Consider the following 20,804-nt stretch of genomic DNA (forward strand, 5'->3'; position numbering starts at 1 on the left):
CTCCTTCCTTTTGATACCAGGTATCATTACCTAAGTTCCTAGATGCTCTTGGACAAGGACCTTTGCAGTTTAGCATTTCTGTGGTTTCCTTCTAAACATTTTAGAGGGATGAAATTATTCACACATCCTTGTGGTGAGCTAGGAAGGTGAACTGAACCTAGAGCTCCAGCAAAAGCTGATTTCCAACACCTTCTTGAATTTTCCTGCTTATCAGCAGTGATGTTCTGAAAGTGTTTTGAGATTCATTCCCAAACTGAAACAGATGAGCTTTTCTTACAGAGCTGATGAATCTAGACAAAGGAAGGCAGTTGTTCTTATGACCTGTTTGCTTCACGGGGGAGACATGCAGAGAGGGGAAATTCACATTCTGAGCCCCATCTAAATCCTTCTCACCTGCAGTGATGGACCTTTAATCTGCAATTTAAAAATAACTAGCAAGGTGGCAGAGGGAGTCTGGTTCAAAGGTTTTTCTCCCCTTCTGCTCCTCATAAGTCTGATATGTGTAGTTCTGTTTTTCCCTAGTAAAATAGAGGAATTGCTGGATTGCTGTTTTTCAGTTATAACACTCTCATGAAATATCAGCCATGGGAACATCTAATGTTTACACCTGCTAATACAACTGCCCCTTCTTTTTTGGAGGGGGACTGGGTAAATTATATCATGGCCTTTGAAAAGAATTAAGAATGGGTGCTTTGTAAATCAATGAAATTTAGCCAACACAGAAACTCTAATAAACAGATAGAAATTCAACACAATGAGCTTTGTCTGATTCTGTATATCTAAGGTCTTTTGGAAACTGTAATTTTAGCAGACAAAGATGATGTTCTTGCCTCCCTTTAATAAATGGATCATATTTAATGTGGGTGTTCAGAGTTAGGCTAGCTCAGCACTTGGATAAACAAAGTATTTCCTCAAATACTGATGAAAAATAAAGGCAAAGAAAAGTACAGCTTTCCTGAAGGACGGAACATAAAACTGTGGGATTATGGGTATAAAAGGTAGATAACTGCCTAAACCTTGCCATCACAGGCAGCTCAAAGTATTCCTACCTTCCTTTTCTCTGCCTTTATCCCCTTGAGCATCTGCTTCTACAGGGTAAAGGACCAGCAAAACAGAGCACCCTGCATGTGAAGATGGAAATCTCACCAGTAGTCCAGGCTAGCGAGGGACCTCCAGCCCATAGGATTTGCATGAAATAAGAAGGCAATTAGTAATTTCTATTTTAAAAGTATTAATTCCAGAAGACCTGATTGCTCTCTATAAATACATCCAGGAATATATATCATGAAGGGAGAACAGCTATTTAAAATAAAGAACAAGGCACCAGAATAAATGAGTATGAATTAACAGTGTATAATTTTAGGATGGAAATAAGAAAAAAAAAATCAAATAATTTTGGAGGTGGGAGACAGGACAGGGCTCTCCTGTAGACAGTCAAGTCTAAGTGCAAATAAAATTCAGAGTCCGAAAAGTGAAATTTATGGTCAGGATTATAATCTGTATTTACTCACTATAGCAGGGACTGGATTGACAGTCTAGAAGGTTTCTTCTGATTGTGTTTTCTACAAACACTCTGACTTTACAGCAATCTCTTCAAGCAGAGCCATATAATGTAACTGTACTGTATTTTTTCATATTCTATATTTTCATATATGCATAAGCATGTATGGTGGCCATACTCCACCATAAACACAACCCTGCTTCCAGATACTTTAAATCAAACTAATTGATCAAAACACTATAGTGATTTTTTTTTTTTCATTCTCCATTTACATTTTTCTAAATGGAAAAATGCTTTTAACAATAACTCTTGAAGAGAATATGGAACTCTGTCATTACTGAAGTTTTTTGTTTTGTTTTGTTTTGTTTTTTTAAGACAGTTTTACTGTAGTTCTAATAATGGCATGAATCTTGCATAGAGACATGAAACATAACCAGAATATATACTTCTGGAATAAGAGAAATACCTTTAAAACTAGGACATCTTAGAAAGCTGCTAAAATCTCCAAACTTTCTAACTACCTATCTTGTTTTCCCAAGGCCATACAGCTGTGCAATGCTGTAGGAAACCACTGCATGGAACTCAGTCTCTGGACAGGAGATAAGTTAAGATAAGGTGACTTATCTATCATCCACAAAATGCCAGTGAGATCTCACTGAATTTAATGACAAGAATTTAAGTCCCCATTTTTTCCACTGAACCATAACAGCTGAATTTTCATAAAATTTCTTTACAAACTTAGATTTCCCAGTTTTACCCTTAGAATAGAGCAAACAATATATTTCTCATTTCAGGAAAGAAAGAAACAAGAGGCTGCTTACGCAGTTCTAAGCCAAACATGTAAGAAAGCCTTACCTAAAGAGGCACAAAATAGTCCCTTACATACCACTTTGTACCAAAGTTCTGCACATCCATACCTGGGCATCCTCTGTAAACATCTGTTAGGTGTGAACAGTTTTTTTTTAATGAGTAAAAAGTTCCATTAAGGGGATAAAATTGCTTCTATAGGACCCCTGAGCTAAGAAGCCATGAGCTATTCAAGAGGCAAGGAACACAAACTGAAACACCAGGAGGTTTCACTTGAACGTCAGGAAATACTTCTTCACTGTGTGGGTGACCTTGCAATGGAACAGGTCACCCAAAGATGTTGTGGAGTTTCTTTCCTTGGAGATATTCAGAAGCTGCCTGGACATAGTTCTGAAAAACCTGTCCTAGGTGGTTCTGGGGGTCTTGGACCAGATGGCCTTCAGAGGTTCCTTCCAACCTCAGCTATTCTATGATTCTGTAATTCTGTTACATAAACTGCTTTACTTTTTAAAACCTTATGATATTAAAGTTGGGGGAAGTGAGAAGGAACAACAACAACAACAACAACAAAAATAATGTTTCTAATGTTTCCCATTGCAAGGACTAATATTCAGGAAATATGACAGTTGAAAATAACTGTACAACCCAACTTTCCAGGACTTTATGTATCCACTTTTTTTTTTTTTTTTTTTTTTTTTTTTTTTTTTTTAACAAAGGACTCCTGCCTCAGGTACAGACTGTCATTGATCATTAAATGAATCATGATTATACAGGAAATGAAGCAGTTGTTCTAGACACCCCAACTTCATTAAATGTTGACACTGGAGAGAGCCAATATTAAGTATTAGTAAGCTAGTTTCCAAGGATCATCAGATTTGATTTATTAAACAATTATCAGCTACGATTCATCCATTTTTCGTCTCCAATTATTTAATATGAACAGTTGATTTTTTATCAAAACTTCCACTTTCATCAAGGTTCTTCACAGTATCTTTGTGAAATACTTAACGAAACTCATAGACGGATAAGGATAAGTATTTGGCCACACACAGATGTTAAACAGTTTCATCAGCTGATTTATCATTTTGGTTTTACAGATATGAGAAATCCCAAATTAACAGAAAATTTAGTGTACAAATTTAAACGTTATCAGTTTAGATATGCAAATAATAATTTCAGTTACATCTTTCAACAACAAAAATTAGATTAAAATGACTATCTTCATAAAATTGCATGAACCAAATTAAATAATTGGTTATAGAAATTATGCAGTAGGGTTTTTAAAATTATTTTTAGTAAGATTTTAACCAGAGCTGTCTAGAGATTTCTTATATTTATTGCAATCAGGCTAACAGGGGTTTATAACATTTGTTTGCAATCTTGTATGTCATTCTACAGGCTATTATCAATGTTCCCCAAAACAATTATAATGTACTGAAACAATCCAATTGCAGTTTACCCTCAAACTCCTACAACCTGAAAAAAATGTGAACTTATCCCTCATGAACACAGTAAATAATTTAAGCACCTGTTCCCAGCTCTCCTATTTCTAAAAATCGTTTTTCCTCTCACAGTACTTTTATTGACTGACTGTTTCATTTTAATATTCTGAATTTGCGGAAATGGTTTCTCTACAATAGTGAGAGCATTTTATCTTGAAAGCCAGTCATACAGCATTAGCAAGGTTTTCTTCAAAGTGATACATATCAAAACACTTTACTGTGCATTTTCAAGAAGAGTTTAAAAACTGATGTTTTTTTAAATTGAAATGATGACTTTATTTTACACCAAGTATGTATCTCTGGTCATGCAAATACTGGATTAGTTTACTGTTTTATAAATTAATACTGATAGTAAGTAACCAGCTGTAGCACCGCATTTTTAAAATTTAAAATCTTTTCTCTAGTCGGTGCCAAGTATAAAAGAATTTATCAGGCTTTGACATATTTACAAGTTCAGTTTTGCCATACATTTTACTTAAATGAAAAGTGCAAGACGTTCTGCTTTGGGTACCTTGATAACTTTATTCTGGGGCTGTATTAAGTTAGTTTGTTGTGCAGGTCTGATGGCGTTTAAAAGATGAAGCCAATAAGATAAGCCTGGAAACTTATTTTCTCCACATTTATAACTTTAACTGCCGCTTTACCTGAAAGTATTAGAGCAGACAGTTCATTACTAACTGAAAAGGCAGACTACATTGTATGTGAGGAGGTCATCTGAAACTGATGACTTTTAAAGGTCATACACAAAATGAGTTTTGCTTTGCTGAAAGTGTCTCCTTGGCACAGTAAAAGTCTTATTTTAACAGCAGCTGTAGATGTTATGTAAGTCGAAATGAGAGATTTCAGCTACTTTTACCTACTTTCACTCTGCCATGAATTTATTTTTGATCAAATTGGGAGTGTACTGGCTGGTTATGTTGCTGAAAGTTTCTTTTCTCAAGGTCATCATTTGAGTAATGAATTGATAGTTTCTATGCTTTTATTTCATTTTTACTTTTCATTTTCATAAATCCTCTGTTATATATTTTCACTGATAATGGAAAAGAATTTTTTCCTTAGTTCTGTAACATTGAGGGGCTTAAAGCCTGCGGGATTTGAGGATGTTGCAGACTCAAAAATGAACAGATAGACTGCAAAATAACACAATAAGGAATGTTTCCTTAGAATGTAACTTCAGCAATTCCCCCCCCCCACCCCTTTTTTTTTTTTCCTATCTACAGATATAAGAAATTTATGAAATGTCAGAATACAACACCTGACATTCAAGCAAACACACACGGCTTTCTTCTCATCTTTCATGGCCACATATATCCACACGATTTTGTTACAGTGGATTCCAGACCTTGAATTTTACCTGCCTAATAATGCTACTTAACTAAAACACTTAAATTAGAAACAGTTGGTCCTAAGTTCTCTCTCTCTAGTCAATAGAGAAAAATTTGTGCTTTCAGAGCATGATTCAGATTTTTTCCATTTAGCTTCCTTTCTCTTTGTTCAAGACCAGTTACATAGCATAAATCTGGGCCAACAGATAGATAACACACATACATGTGCTAGATAGATGTGAGCCACCAAGTCAGGAGGGACAAAATTTTCATACATATTCATGTGTTATCATTACAGAACATACAACATACAAAATCAGATCAACTCTAAACTGTTCCAAGGATGCTAAATACAGCATCTGTACTTCAGATACTTAACAATGGTGGGAAAGAAGGAGGCAGAAAAGGCAGAGGACAGTAATCCAACTAAGAGACATACTTCAGGTCCTGCACAATGCTTGTAGAATTTTTGACAAGTAAAAAGCAGTCCTATCTGCTGAAGGGGGAGTGTTATGAACTGTGAACCAGGAGTGGCAGAACCTCAAGAATCATATCACCATTGCACTCTGTCATTATGTTTAAGGGGCAGTATGCATTCACTGACATAAACATAGATTCCTGGGTGCAGGGTAAATTTCACTTATACACAGAATGATTGACAATGTCAAAAGCCCAGTGGATGATGTTTCTCTGTGAACAGTATGGTGAAGTTATCAATGTGATCCCATGTAGGCTCTGACTAGCTGAACATTGTGAAGGTGCTAAACTGGCACTTTCCAAACAACCTTGGAAACAGCAAAAGCATGTCTATGCTCAGACTACTCCTGAGCATATTATATACATATATGAGCGTGTATATATATATATATATATGTATATATGTAGGATTGCAGGTCTCAGGTGTTGCATACAGATGCAAATAGCCTAAAAAAACATCCAAACAAGCTTCTGCCTGGTCTGTATATTTAAGTTAAGGATCATTCAAGTCCCACCGTGGAACATCTAGATGCACTGCTTGAGCACAGCTGCCCAGCCTGCTTTGCAATTTGTCTTGACTTTCTGTTTTTTCTCTCTTTTGTTTCCCTTCCTCAGTCTTCTTGCCTATATCACCTGCACCCAACTATGACTGGGCACCTATGTGCCTTTCCAAATGCCACAATCAACCCATTTATATTCTGCCAGCCCAATACACTTAGAAGATAAAACACAGGTTCCCTACAGACTTGCCTGCTCACCCTACAGAGGGTAGACATCACTATGGAGTCTCTGAAGGGGAGCGGTGATATTAATGAATGTCTGGGGTGCCCACCTGCACTCCAGATATGCCAAAGACAGGTAGCTAATGCACATTGCCCATGTGACCTTCAGGACAGAATCCTATCAAGATATCACTGAAATTCAAGGGAATTTTGAGCATTCCTCCTCACCTGAGTTAAGAGAAGCTCTAGCAAAGGACAAATGCTACTGCCACAACCTATCACATACTTGGACCTATGAAACACTAAGACTTTGGTAAATTTAAAGCTAATTGGTGTCTACAGGTCACAAAGTGTCAAGCAGCTGGTTCATCAGCTGGTTCCATATGAGTTTACCCATATAGTATTAAAACATTACTGTTTCAAAGCAGAAGTGACAAAATATCTATCAGACATTTATAAAATGATTTGAAGGTGAGACAATTATAAACTTCTGGAGAATGCCATATCTTATTGTGTTTCCACTTACATTTTTTAAAAAGAATTTGGATAAGCTTTCAGTATGCACACAAAACTGAATTAAAATACATATTGATATTCATGCAATATGTGCTCAGTTCCATGGACAAAATAAAGAACAGAGTCAAAATAAGAACTAATCTTTTATACCTAAAACTCTGCAATGAATAGAACATAATGCAATGAATAGAACCCTCATTTTTACTGAATCTAATCTCATTGTTTCTAAATACCTCTGACCAAAGTTCTTCAGCTTGTCATGGAATAAGTTAAAGACAGATAAAATTCCTTGGCCTCTGTCAATTCAAACAGATGGAACAAAAAAAAGTATGCAATCTTTTTCTCCATCTAGGTCCAGAAAAATATGTCATGCAGCCAACATTATGCCCTCCATATAAAAACAAATAAATATATACATACATATATACATAGCTAAGAGAGGTCTTTTAACACTTGACCAAAAAAAAAAACAAAACACAAAACTATTTTATAGTGCATTTGACAGGCCCTAATGGAGACAAAAGTTGGAAGGTGATGATCATTGTATGACGTCATTTAGTCATGTTAGCAGAGGAATATATACCCCGCAGTATGTGGAATAGTTCTATATGGACAGACATGCCTGTTCAAAAAATCCCCTCTCACAACACAGTGACCATTGAAGAAATGCATGAAGATACTGTAAAGACTTTAGAATTCATTGCCTACAGTATTGCATGGCTATCTTTTTGCAGAATACGTCATTAATGTGAAAAGAACTTTATCCATATATAACCAGAAAGTGGGTTCTTACTCCACATCTGAAATTAGAAGACCATATTCCAAATACAGTCTTTTTTTTTTCTCAAACCATTGCTCAGTGATCAAAATCAATGCCCAAGGACAAGACTAAATTAGAAACTATCTAGTTCACTACCCTGGGAATCTGTGCCATAGCTGGTAGTCAAAAATCACTTTTTAAAATTTCAGGAATACAATGAAAATACTGCATTTCTACCTAACAGACTTTTCAGTCTCAATTCCTATTTCTGTCTTTACTCTCCTTTTTGAACAAACAGAAGTCTCTGGGAATTCTGAGAGGTTTATGTTGACTTGAGCCACCCAAACCTATTGCTGCTTGAAATAATTTCTGATGATAACATGGTGCAAGAAACCAAAATAACAGAGACTTCGATAGACAATTCAGTGCTTGCTTTTAACTGCAAATTCTAATTTATGAACCAAATGACTAGACTTATGCAGAACATGTTATGATGTTAGTTATTCCCATGTGCAATTGCAAAGTCAAACATCGGTTTTCTGGGCATGGGTTACTACAGTAAGAACTGCCTATATCATGGGCAGTCATACTCATAGTCTCTATTTTCTATTCAAGTGACTAGTAAAGCATTTGGCTATATTAATCAAAATTATCTCACCTTTAGCCTAAGTGTGACATAGCACTTTCACTTTCAACCAATAGATTTTTGAGGAATATGCGATGTGACTTAACACTTGCTTCTTCAGCTTACTAAGTAGCACATAATAGCCAAAAGCTACATAGATAGTTTAATTACAAACCCTTGAGGCAAAGAATCAACTGAAATGTCCATTACACCCTCAGAATGACTGGTGCTTGCTTTGCTTTGTGTATTGCCTGTGAAACAAGGGGAAAGACATTTTGAAGAGAATAAGAATATGACAAGAATGTAGTAATGTATATTTCCTACAGTTAGGAAACCCAGGCTATCACATAAAATACCTAGCAGCTTAAGAGACACAAGGAAGAAAGATGTTGTGTGTATACTCTTCTACAAGATGCATGCTTTGGATATTTAGATTCACATCATTGACTGTGCTTAGTTTTGACGCTATTTCAATAATAGTGAGTGGGACTTAACTGCTGGATTTGGTGTTTAAAGACTAAAAGATCTTTACTTGTTTTCTTGGAACTCTGGTAGTTTTATTGTTGAAATTTCTGTTTTACTGTTTTCTAAACTGCAAGTCATTCAAATAAGATATTGGTTTTAGATTGACCTTTGTCTCCTAGTCTGAATTTTAGAAGTATACTTGCTCCAGTTTTCAAAATACTTGAATAACACAACAGTGGTAAAATAAAAAAACTCGCTTGTCTGAAGTTGTACTACAACCATGCTGTTGCTTCTGTAGTTCCCACTTCCCCAAGTTCTCAGCTGCCAGCTCTTCTGAAGCACCCAGACTCTACACCTCAATACCATCAGGTTCCCCATTCTCTTCTAAGTATTTATCAATGGCTTCACATTCCATTTCTATATTTTTTATGTGTAAGCAGGGAAAAATCGCTGACAAATGTATCTTTTTGGTTAGTATGTTTTTGATAAAGACAACACAGAATTCAAAAATTTCTGAGACTGCAGTAATTTCTGACAAGTTAACCCTTTAATATCAAGATCTCAATGTACTGAAAAAGAAGAAAATTGGCTGTTTGGTGGGTGTGGGAGTTCCAGTGATATAAAAGGAACAAAGAAGCTGCTTTGCCAGCTATCTGAACAGGACAGAAAAATCTCTGGAAAGCTTGGCATACCAACTCTGTCTTCTCAACCAGCTCCTGAGATGATTACAAGTTTTTAAGGAAGAAAGAGAAGAAAATATTGTATTATAAACCTAGATAGACTATATTTAAGGAATGGAAATGCTGTGTGGTTATTCACTTTCTTATAAAAGCTAAAGAATATTCCTATGAGAAAACAAAAAGGAAATAGAAATACGAAGAAACACAAATAGCCTTTTAGATATAAATTGATTGCTGCTATTATGAAGTAGAGAAAACACTCCTGCCATGAAAAGCACTTTTTGCTACTGTGGGAGAATTTAAACTGATGTTTTGATCTTGCATACATGGCTAGTTTTGAGCCTGAATCAGAACTGAAGGGGGACCTCTTAGATTGCAAAGTGACGCGGTGAAACTGTCTGAGAGCATCTCAGCTATGGTCATGCCCGAACCTTAATTCACCAACCACACATCACACTTTCTATCCTTTGCACCACTGATGCCTGTGAAAATACTTGGAAGTCACCCCAGAGTAAAGAGCCACAGAAGAACCAGAGCTCCTAAGCAGTTAGGGTCCTTGTGGGAACTTGTCAGCAGATTTCAGGAGGAGTCATTTTCCACAAACATATTTTTCCCTTATGACTTCCAAGAGAAGCTGCCAAATAGCTCCTAGCTCACTTGCAGAGCAGTAACTCTGGCAATGGTATCACCATTGCTAGTAACATGCTATGAGCTTTGTACTGCAAAGCCTTGGGACTGAGGCTTATCCAGCCTGCTCTCCCTGAACTTTTATTGACCTGCAGCTTTGTTTTGTCTTGGTTTAGCTGTGACAGCAACTTCTTTAGCTGACCAGTTGTCTACATGTAATGTGTTTTGCTTTTGTTAGTCTTTGTACGGTACAACAACACTTATTCTATGTCAAACAAGGCATTTATGACTAACAATGACACAACATGAGAAATGCAGTACTGGTATGACTGCAGAGGCCTTCTGAAGCAGAGACAGGCTGTGGCACAGGGGAGGATTGGCATGGGCTGGTAAGAGATGGGGCACAGGCTCCACAGCTATGAATAACTCACCCATGGTCAGTTAAAGAAATGCAAACCTGGGCATTGACAAAACTAGTTTTAGGGATAAAAAAGAGAACAAAGAGATAGTATCTACCATGCATAAAATGTGCTTATACAGTAGATTCAAGGTGTAATGTTCAAAGCTGCAGAGCAACAAAGAAAAAGCAATAATATAAAAGCATGCTTGCAAACATAAAAATGACCCCAAAGTTTATTTTGGACATAAGAAACAATTTAGGGTGACACTGGACTCATGAAAGTGCTTCAGTGTGTCTTAGGTCCACACATAAAATCTATAGTGGTTGGACCTGATTTTTAGTGTGGGCTCTGCAGCAAGGCAGAGATCATGGATTAGAGTGCTCAGCCTGTCATGTTGCACAGATTAGGTCTTGATCCAAGCACCCTCTCATGCAGCCTGTAGGAAGGAAACAGGAAAATCCCTACAACTTCTCAGTCTTAGTCATTCCTCGCTTTTCTATCTGTCTGTAATATTTTCTCCAAATCATTCCTATTTTATGCCATCATCACCACATAATATTGAGATCAAAGCTTTCATCTCTTTTTACTAGCCAATATATTACAGTGACTAGCAGAGAAATAAAAACGTTTCCACAGGGACAGAATACACTTGTCCTTTTTTATTTATTTATTTATTTAATTAATTTATTTATTTATTTAGGAAGAGTACAGAGCTGAGAGTGGTTTTGGTGGAGCTAAGAGAAGCCAGCAATATTTTGACACCATTTCAGAACTGATTCAGCATAAGCAGGATGGGGTACCAGGAGAAGGTTTTAACAAGACATTTCAGTAATATCTTGTTATACATCTCTTTATCTCTTATTTAAGAGATCCTCCATGGATTATTTCATACCTTAACATGCTAACCACTGTCTTTATCCTGTTTTTCTCACCTTTGCAATTCCACCATTTGCATTTGTTTATGTTAAAATAAAGATAAGAATACAAATATAGTAGTCTGAAGTACAGTACTTAAATATCTGAGTAACATAGCAACACACAAATGCATAGACCACTATGTCTATCCATCAGTACCTATTTTGTCTTTTTTCTATATGTGCACTGCTGAAATTATGCCTGGGGGGCTGTGGGGCAGCGTTACTAGGATATGAATGGCAATGATATTACATTGCAATCTGTCTCTACACATCTCAATTGCATGTATTTCTCAAATCACTGCATGTTATTTTCCCTCTTCATTAATTTTTATGGGAAAAAAAAATCACCTCACTATTGACTGAATCACTAACTTTTGCACTTCTCAGGAAGGCATCCTCATCTAATAATCTAAATTAGGGACATCCACTTGCAAGGAATCTGAGGACATTTCTTGGCATGCAAGTGGAACTGAACCTAAGACAACCCTGCCCTTATGAGCACAACAGCTTTTCATTTTGATGACGTCTGCAAACCTGACAGCACTGAAAATAGGAGTGAAGCTAAATCTAGAGGCTTTAAACATCATTGCAGTGGTAATGCCCAGCATGGCTACAGCAGCATGCAAGGAAGATCTGCACAAAAATGTAAGAGTCCCCTACAGAGAATAACTTCACTTAAGTTTCTTCTTTAAACTTGTAGGAAATCATGTATCTGGTGAGAAAATGGAAAAGGAGAGTCGTATTTATCAGATGATAGGTGCCAAGCAGAAGGCTTGCTAAGACATTTTCTCATCCTGTTCTGTGAGCATGGAACCTCTTTGGGCACTGACAAATATAGAAGATGCAGTCTATCCTCTGCCCAAATGAACATGGGAAGTAAAGCATTCTCTATCAATCACAAATATCATGAGTACAAAAAATGTAATTTTGCTTGACCAAGATCATCAACAAAACTAGAGGGGTATCTCTTCTGGTTTAGAGTACAGGACATGCTGAATATAAACAAATAGCAGCTAGTCTTGAAAAAGCAAACAAGGTCATTCAAACATAACTACATCCTGCAAGATGAATGACATACAATTTCCACCCTTTCCAATCTTTGCAGGGCCTCAGTTGAAATATTCTGGTATGGAAAACAAAGTTCAGGGAACTACAAAATATGATCTGTGACAAAAGAAGAACTTAGACTGGGTGGATGCACAAAAGAAGAAAAGATGGGAGGAGATAACTGTCAAGTTCATAGATGCAAACAAAAGGAGTAACCTTCACTGTCTCCCTTTGGATTTAAAGATACAATATTTGCACCTAGAAATGTAATGTACAGCTTGCACTCTGAAAAGTTCTTCATACTGCATCCATTTTCTGAGAAAATGCTTTCAAAATAAGGTATTGGCCAATACTGTCTGGCACTTCTTTCCAGATGGTTTGCCAGCAAGGAAGGGAAATAACTAAAAAAAAAAAAAAAAAAAAAGCAGTTGCTGTTTTGTTTAAAAGCACACTATACAAGGGGACACTACAATTTGCAGCAAGGAAGGTAGATCAGCTAAGGAGAGGTAAACTAGAGTTTTATGTGGTTACATTCCTGAAAGTCAAAGGCAGTTTTGGTGAAGCCAAGGATCAAAATCAAAGCAACATCATGATTCTACCTTCTCATAAAATGCATTCCCTGAAGTGCCTAACTGGTTTTTATTTTCTTTTCTGGAAATTTACATCAATTAGCTCATTCTGTTTATAGCATCAAAGTACTTACAAGCTTTGATAAATCACAGCTGAGTTGTCAGTGGTCTTTGCTCCCTGAATCAACCACATAGACATAAAAAAGGTAATTTTACAGGGTGTTAGAAATCAGGACAAAACTTACCTCACAGCATCTACTCAAAAAGAAGACAGCACATGCATGAATCATGTTTGCTAAGAGTGTAGCACAATATTCTGTTCTGTTGTTCCAACAATAGTCCAGGTCTATTCTCCACTTCCCCACAGAGCTCACTGCAGTTACCAGCTATAAATGGTATTCTGGGGGTGGTTCATTCTGGGGCTTCTCTTTGTTCTCAGATTAAAAACCAAACAAAACAAAAACTGTTACAAAAGCACAAAACAGAATCAAAATCATGGAAGGATATGTAGGCCTATTACTACTATGTATCAGTAGAACATTTCCACACAATGTGTTTTCTCTGCACAGGCAGGAAAGGGGAGTTTGGCAGGTAAATGGTAATGGCAGATGAAATGGCTAGCTGCCCAGCACTGTTTCTGTGGATGACGGATGCCTGTGTATTCCTTGCCTTCTCAGAGCATTTTGCAAGCTATAGGCAATGGCTTCTTCCTTCAGCATTTGTAAATTCTGGATAAAAAGCTCCTAACATTCAGACACTCAGCTTCCCCCTTTTTCTCTGGGCTCTGCTAGAGCTCACATTAACATTTTAGTTAACCTGCTAATCTCTTAGCACAAACACAACAGGCCACATTAAACAAACAACAGATGGAAATGTGAGAGACATAATAGCTACACGATGTGAAATACCCTGTAATTAGGAATGACTTGCATCGATTTTTTTGGTAACAGTCTTTCTAGAGTCATTCAAGTTTCCTCCCACAGATACATTAAGTTCTCAAGAACGAATTTAAATCCAGCCCAGTATTTTCCACTGTGAGAAAGTGTTTGTTTCAGGTACAGCATTATACACTTTAACTTCAGTTGTTCATGCCTGCTGTAACTTGACTGCTGAAGTCATTTCCTTTACTGCTGTCTTTGGCTACTGAATAATCTCTAAAACGTACATATTAGATTCCTCTCTTTCACAAGAAATCCATCTTGCTTTTCCCCACTCCAAGGAAGATCATAGACCACTTTTGGCACTTATTTGAACAGTTGGGTCTACTGGGAGAAAAATCTACACTAGCAAAGGGTGACAGATATCACAGAATCACAGAATTGTAGGGGTTTGAAGGGACCTCAAGAGATCGTCGGGTCCAACTCCCCTGCCAAAGCAGGTTCCCTAGAGCAGGCTGCCCAGGTAGGCATCCAGACGGGCCTCGAATATCTCCAGAGAAGGAGACTCCACAACCTCCCTGGGCAGCCTGTTCCAGTGCTCTGTCACCCTCACTGTGAAGTTCTTTCACATATTGGTGTGGAACTTCCTGTGATCCATATCTTTATCATGAATGGCTTTTTTCTATCTCTGCCTGCTTGAGCATTATAAACTGTTAATATTACCCAATATGCATGGGGAGAATTTTGATCAGTGTCTTGCGCTGTCTGTCACAGCAACCAGGGACAGCAGCTGTCACTGTGTGCATGAGGTGGCTTATTGCAACTCAACAACTCAACAAATGGAGAAATAGTCCCTGCAGATGCTTTATATTTACCTCTTTTTTTTTTCTTTTTTCTTTTTTTTTGCCTTTTTGCCCTTTTTTTTTTTTTTTCCAGTTCTCAAGACCACGGCCAGTTGCTCAGGACATCCAATTAGAATGTTCATGCAAAGGAGCGCAATGAAGAGAACGGCAAAGATTCAGCTTGCAGGCAGAAAAACAGCCAGGTGGAGCCCAAGGGAAAATGTCATTCTCTGTTTGCATAATCTTGAAAACTCCTCCATAGTCAATTACTTCACAAATAGATGTTACCAACTATCCAGCTCAACTGGATACTGTAATACCTGGAATTCAGCCGTTATATAATAGGAACACCCTTTATCCAGACAAGGTGCACCAAATTTGTCACAGCTTTGGAGACTCCTGAAGTAAGTATGCTAATGTTGCTTTATTAATTTTCAGTTGAGCATGCTACTGTCTAGAAAACTCTAACTCTTCTCCAGTGAGAAGTGGTAGATCCAGGGCTAAAACATATGTTAGTGCATAAACGACAATATTAGTTCATTGATCTAGGTTTTTGCTCCACCTAAAAAACTTCTCTTTACAGGCCTTCAGAAGAAGGGGTTGTATAGCTAAGAGTGGCTCATCAATCAGAATCACTGAATTAACATTCAGCTAAACTCCAGATGCTGGACAATTTGCATGGGACACTTTTGGAAGCCGGCCTATAGATAGCAAAACATTGGCCCAGCAAGTTTTCCTCATATTCAGGGATTGTAGACAGGAATTTTTCTGACTCCTGGACATAGATAGGAGAAAGAAAGGAAAAAAAAAAAAAAAGATGTGATCATTAAAAAATCAATATAAAAACTTCTGCATTAGGAAAAAAAATGTAAATACTGAAAAACGTGTCAGAGGTGTGAACAACTTCAATAGACTTGCTTAGGCTTTGCTGTAATGACAGTAGTGACTGGCATGCTTCCAAGTTATTTTGGATATATCAGGAGGTTAAAAAGGGGATCTAAGTACTACCAAAATCACTACCAGGTTCACAGACACAGATCTAGAGTATTTTCTGGCATATCTTTGTGAAACATGAAAATCAAGAGCTTAATCACATGTCCATATGGATATGGTCAGTTCAAGGTATAGCACCAGAAATCTCAGTTTCAATTCTCCCTTCCTAAGACTGTGCCCCTTGCTATAACAGTTCATTACACAGGTCCTACTGTCATACAGCACCAGAAATCTCAGTTTCAATTCCCCCTTCCTAAGACTGTGCCCCTTGCTATAACAGTTCATTACACAGGTCCTACTGTCATATTTTTATTGATTCAAGGAGAAAGGATTATGGACAGACTGCTACAAATTATTCTGTCTTTGACACATAATTATTCCTGAAACAAACTAATAGTTTTCATTTTTCTAGAATAAAACTTTCAAGAAAAGAACTCAATCACTTCAAATGTGCCTGTTAGTCCACCTTCCTTCTTGTCTTGATATAATAATGTTAAGAGATAATGTCAGTGGAAGAGAGGCTTGTTTTGGGAAAATATTTCTCCACCACATGATATATGGCATAGTATTGATCACAAACTTAAAAACAAAGCAGTTATTTTCAACATGAGCAGACAGGTTTTGACAATTGTTTGCTGCTAAATCTTTACGTGTCCTCTTGCCTTCTTTCTTTCTTGTTTAAAGCAGATTCAAAGCTAAAATAACTTCATAACATAATACAATTAATTTCCAAATTACATGCTTTTCAGCTAAGGAAATAAATCAAACAACACTTCTTTTCCTCCTGCAGAAAAGGATGCACTTTCTTTAACAGGTTTGTTTTTTCCACAATGAAAACTTAAACAAGGGGATTGCTTATACTGTTGATTTGTTAGTAGAGTTTTACTTGAATAGTGTACTAATTTGGAATGTTTAATGTCCCTAATTACACAAAAACAGATGCTTAAGTGAACATTATTTCATAAAAAAACTCATTTCGATTTCATACAGAATGTATGTATTTAATATAGTTTTCAAACAGAAAGGACTATCTTTAACCTAATACACAGAAGAAAAAAAAAAAGCCAAGTACATAGCAAGAATGGATAGAATATGCTATTCACTATTTTATTAGAATTTTACACTTGGGGTAGCTTGGCATACAAGATACAAACAGGGTAAAAAGTACTGTTTTTTGTACCTTTATAGAATTTTTGCCCTTACACCTTGCATTTTCAACCTGTTGGGTGTTTGAATACTTGAAGCAGCTTCTGATAAAATAACATGCAGGGGCTTTCCATATAACAATGCCAGTTTATGCTCTCCACTGAAAAAGCCAGCATGGTACAAGAGAGATGCCAAGTAGTACGCTACCCATTTGCAGAACACGTTAGTATGGAGTGCTTGCAGCCTCTCCAGATGTAACTAGAGTGTTTGGCATTCAAGCTGATAGTAAAAGACAGAATAGCTTTGCTATGTGACATTCATAGGAACTGACCCTGAATATAAGGGCCATAAAAGGGATGGTGATTTGTGCTAAACACATAAACTGAATATTGAAAAGTTTGTGTTGCAACACATTAACACAACCCCAGATGTACAAAAAAAATATGAAATTGGTCCCAAGGAAATAGAGACGATATTTGCAGTGTGCAATGGTAGAGGCAAGTTTACTTTGGTGTAAGTGGTAAAAGGATCAAGAGACTAGGCAAATACAAAGAAATGTAATAACTTACATGCATAGTATATACTGAGTTCATTTGCTGTTGCATCCCTCATTAGTATGCACAAATATATATGAAACAGTGTAGTAACCTGATAAGTAGAAAAAAGATCAACATACATCTCCTGTACAACAAAAATGTAAATACAGAATAGTTTACTGAGTATCATAGTAGTGTTAGATCTTGCTAAAAGTCATTCTGGAAAGGATTAGATAAAAAAAATAATAATAATAAAAGAAAAAAATAAAAAAAATAAAAAGAATTGAAAGTGCCAACAGATTTCAGCCTAGAAGATGCAAAATAAACTAGCACAAAGAAGAAAGTCTATAGACAACAGAAACCCAACAATCTACTCACAGATATTTCAAGAAGACTGATATGGCACAGACCATATCAATAAAAAAACAATTAAGTGAAAATAGACAAAATGGAGAAAGAAGAAAGACAGCAAAAAATGCAGAAAAGGTCACCAGAGGAGAGAATAAAAATTAGAGTCAATCAAGGAGCAAGAATAATAATGATAATAATAATAATGATAAATAATGATTTATTGTATCATCAGTCCTTAAATCAAGGAGGGTTGATCATGAGTTTAATTAAGACTAAAAAAGTAAACAAAACACAGTTTCATGGAAAAGAAGACTTTTCAAAGCTGTCATGTGTGATTACACGTTTGCTAGGAGAACACTTTGCAGAGTATGCATACTTCTTATGAAAGCATTAAAATAACACTTTTTTATCAGCATTAACATAATTTCATATAGAGACATTTTTTTTCTGTTCCAGGGGTAGTTTAAGTTGTTTGGTCTTCATACCAGTACCAAAATAGAAGAAATGAAAATATCAGGAAAAACAAAAACAGATTAAGAAGTGTCTTTCTATTTTTAATTAGAAGAAGCTTGTTTAAACTGATTATAATTTTGATTTTATTTTTGCTAAATAATGAATATTCTTTTGCTTCTCTAGTTGTCACTTTTTACAGTAAAGCTAGTTGCAGATATTAATATATTTGCCTTTTTTAAAAAGCATAGCAGATTTCAAACAAGAGATGACACACTTAATGTTAATTCTTTTTGGAGATTGAGTAGAGCTGGAGAGAGAGGATTTTTTCCTCCATTACTAATGTAATGAGAACTTTTTGAAACTGAAGCTAGCTGACAAAAACTTTTTCCAAACCTAGCAGGAACTACTTACATGGCTTAAATATAAGGCACACACTTGAATTGTCCAAGAATGTCGAAGGGAAGGACTTCAAGTATGTCTATGCATATTTTAACTCTTTTTATTTTCTTTATTTTCAGAAAGTATCGCAAGTGGCAATGAACACTTACAGTCATGCACAGACAATAACATAATGAGTAATGTTATGAGACAACTTTTATAGTTATTTGAAATGAATGTTATGTTCAAAACAAAGTGAAGAACAGAGATTGTCATCTAACAGCTGCTAATATAGCATATATGAATATTGGTTTGATCAAATTTCTGCTGCCTCTAGGCTGTTTCCCTCATTTGAAAAGTCAGGTTCTGATAGCAGGGACTACAGCTGCAGTGTTCATTAGGGATGCTGCTATGTGCCTGTTTGATGAAGAGAGAGGAGCAGGAAAAGCTACAACAGCTACCACAGGGAAGCGAGCTGATGTAGTCTTTTTGGATTTCAGCAAAGCTTTCAATACTGTGTCTTACAGTATCCTTCTGGACAAAACGTCCAGCATATAGCTAGACAAGTACATAATACAATGTGTGAACAATTGGCTGACAGGTCAGGCTGAGACGGTTATAGTGAATAACATGGGACTAGCAGCCAGTCACTAGTGGGGTTCCTCAGGGCTCCATTTTAGGACCAGCTCTCTTCAATGCTTTTATAAATAACCTGGATGCAGGACTCAAATGCGTACTAAGTAAGTTTGCTGACTATACTAAATTAGGAGGAGCTGATGACTCCCTCAAGGATAGAGGGGCCTTGCAGAGAGATCTTGACAAATTAGGGAGCTGGGCAATCACCAACAATATGAAATTTAACAGCGAGCGCTGGATTCTGGACCTGGAATGGAGCAACCATGTATGGTATGTATGTGCAGACCTGGGGGAAAAGAGGCTAGGTGCTCATGTTGATAGCAAGCTGAATATGAATCACCAGTGTGCCCTGGTAGCCAAAAGGGCCAGGCATATCCTGGAGCACATCAGGCACAGCATCACTAGCCAGTCAAGGGAAGTGACTCCTGCTCTGCTCTGGTGCAGCCTCACGTCAAGCACTGTGTGCAGCTTTGGGTGTCACAATATAAGGACATAAAACTATCTGAGTGTCCAAAGGAGGGCTACAAAGCTCTAAACGACAAGATGTATGAGGATCTGCTGAAGTCACTTGGATTTTTCAGCCTAGACGAGGCTGAGGGGAGGCCTCATGGCGGCCTGCAGCTTCCTCACGAGGGAAGCAGAGGGGCAGGCGCTGAGCTCTGCTCTCTGGGGACAGTGACAGGACCCAAGGGAACGGCATGGAGCTGGGACAAGGGAGGGTCAGGCTGGGTGTTAGGAAAAGGTTCTTCACTGAGAGGGTGGTCGGGCACTGGGACAGGCTCCCCAGGGCAGTAGTCACAGCCCCAAGCCTGATGGAGTTCAAGAAGCATTTGGTCAATGTTCTCAGACATAGCGTTTAACTTTTAGGTCATCCTGTGTGGAGCTGGACTCAATGATCCTTGTTGGTTCCTTTCAACTCAAGATATTCTACAATTCTATACAATACCTGCCATGGTGCCTGGTATTTCTCCTGGGCTGCCAGCCACCATCACTGATGTTTAGAAGAGAAGACTGAATAAAGATACAGGGGACATCAGCTTTTCTAGACCTTCCTATCCACTCTAAAGAATACTGTAGTGTACAGCCCTTGTTTCTAACCTCCTCCAAATCTGCATTTGGGCTTACAGAACATACGTCTCTTTAGAGGATGAAGGAGATATTCAAGTTCATTTGTGCATAGTTCCAATGAAGTCTGTACTGTTCTACATCATTCCATTGTGTGTCAGAAGATGACTCAGGCTATGACATGCAAATGATACTGTCCCGAGGATTTGCCACTTCTGATGTGGATAACACCACTACCCAAAGACCACGGGTGCATTGAAGAACATCTGAAAGATATGTATTCTTGGTCAAGATTAGATTCTCTCTTATCTCATTGAGATTGTACTGTTTTCTGTAGGAGACAGTGGCTTCGTAAATTGCTTAAGGAATGCATCAAGACCACCTCACCACTCACCCAACTCACCATCTGTTCTTGCTGGAAGACTAGTTGTAGGTAGATTCCATTTTCCAACTGCTGTTTTCAGGAGTCTTCCTCTCTACTTGTGATTCTTCTGTGTTACTTCCAAGTACAGAATGAGGTCTCTGAATAGGTACTCAATGTCAAAAGCCAGTCCCAGTCAATCATCCAAACTTCTTTGTCTCTCT

The sequence above is a fragment of the Cygnus olor genome, chromosome 3 (genome assembly GCF_009769625.2).
Source record: "Cygnus olor isolate bCygOlo1 chromosome 3, bCygOlo1.pri.v2, whole genome shotgun sequence".
NCBI classification, from domain to species: domain Eukaryota; kingdom Metazoa; phylum Chordata; class Aves; order Anseriformes; family Anatidae; genus Cygnus; species Cygnus olor.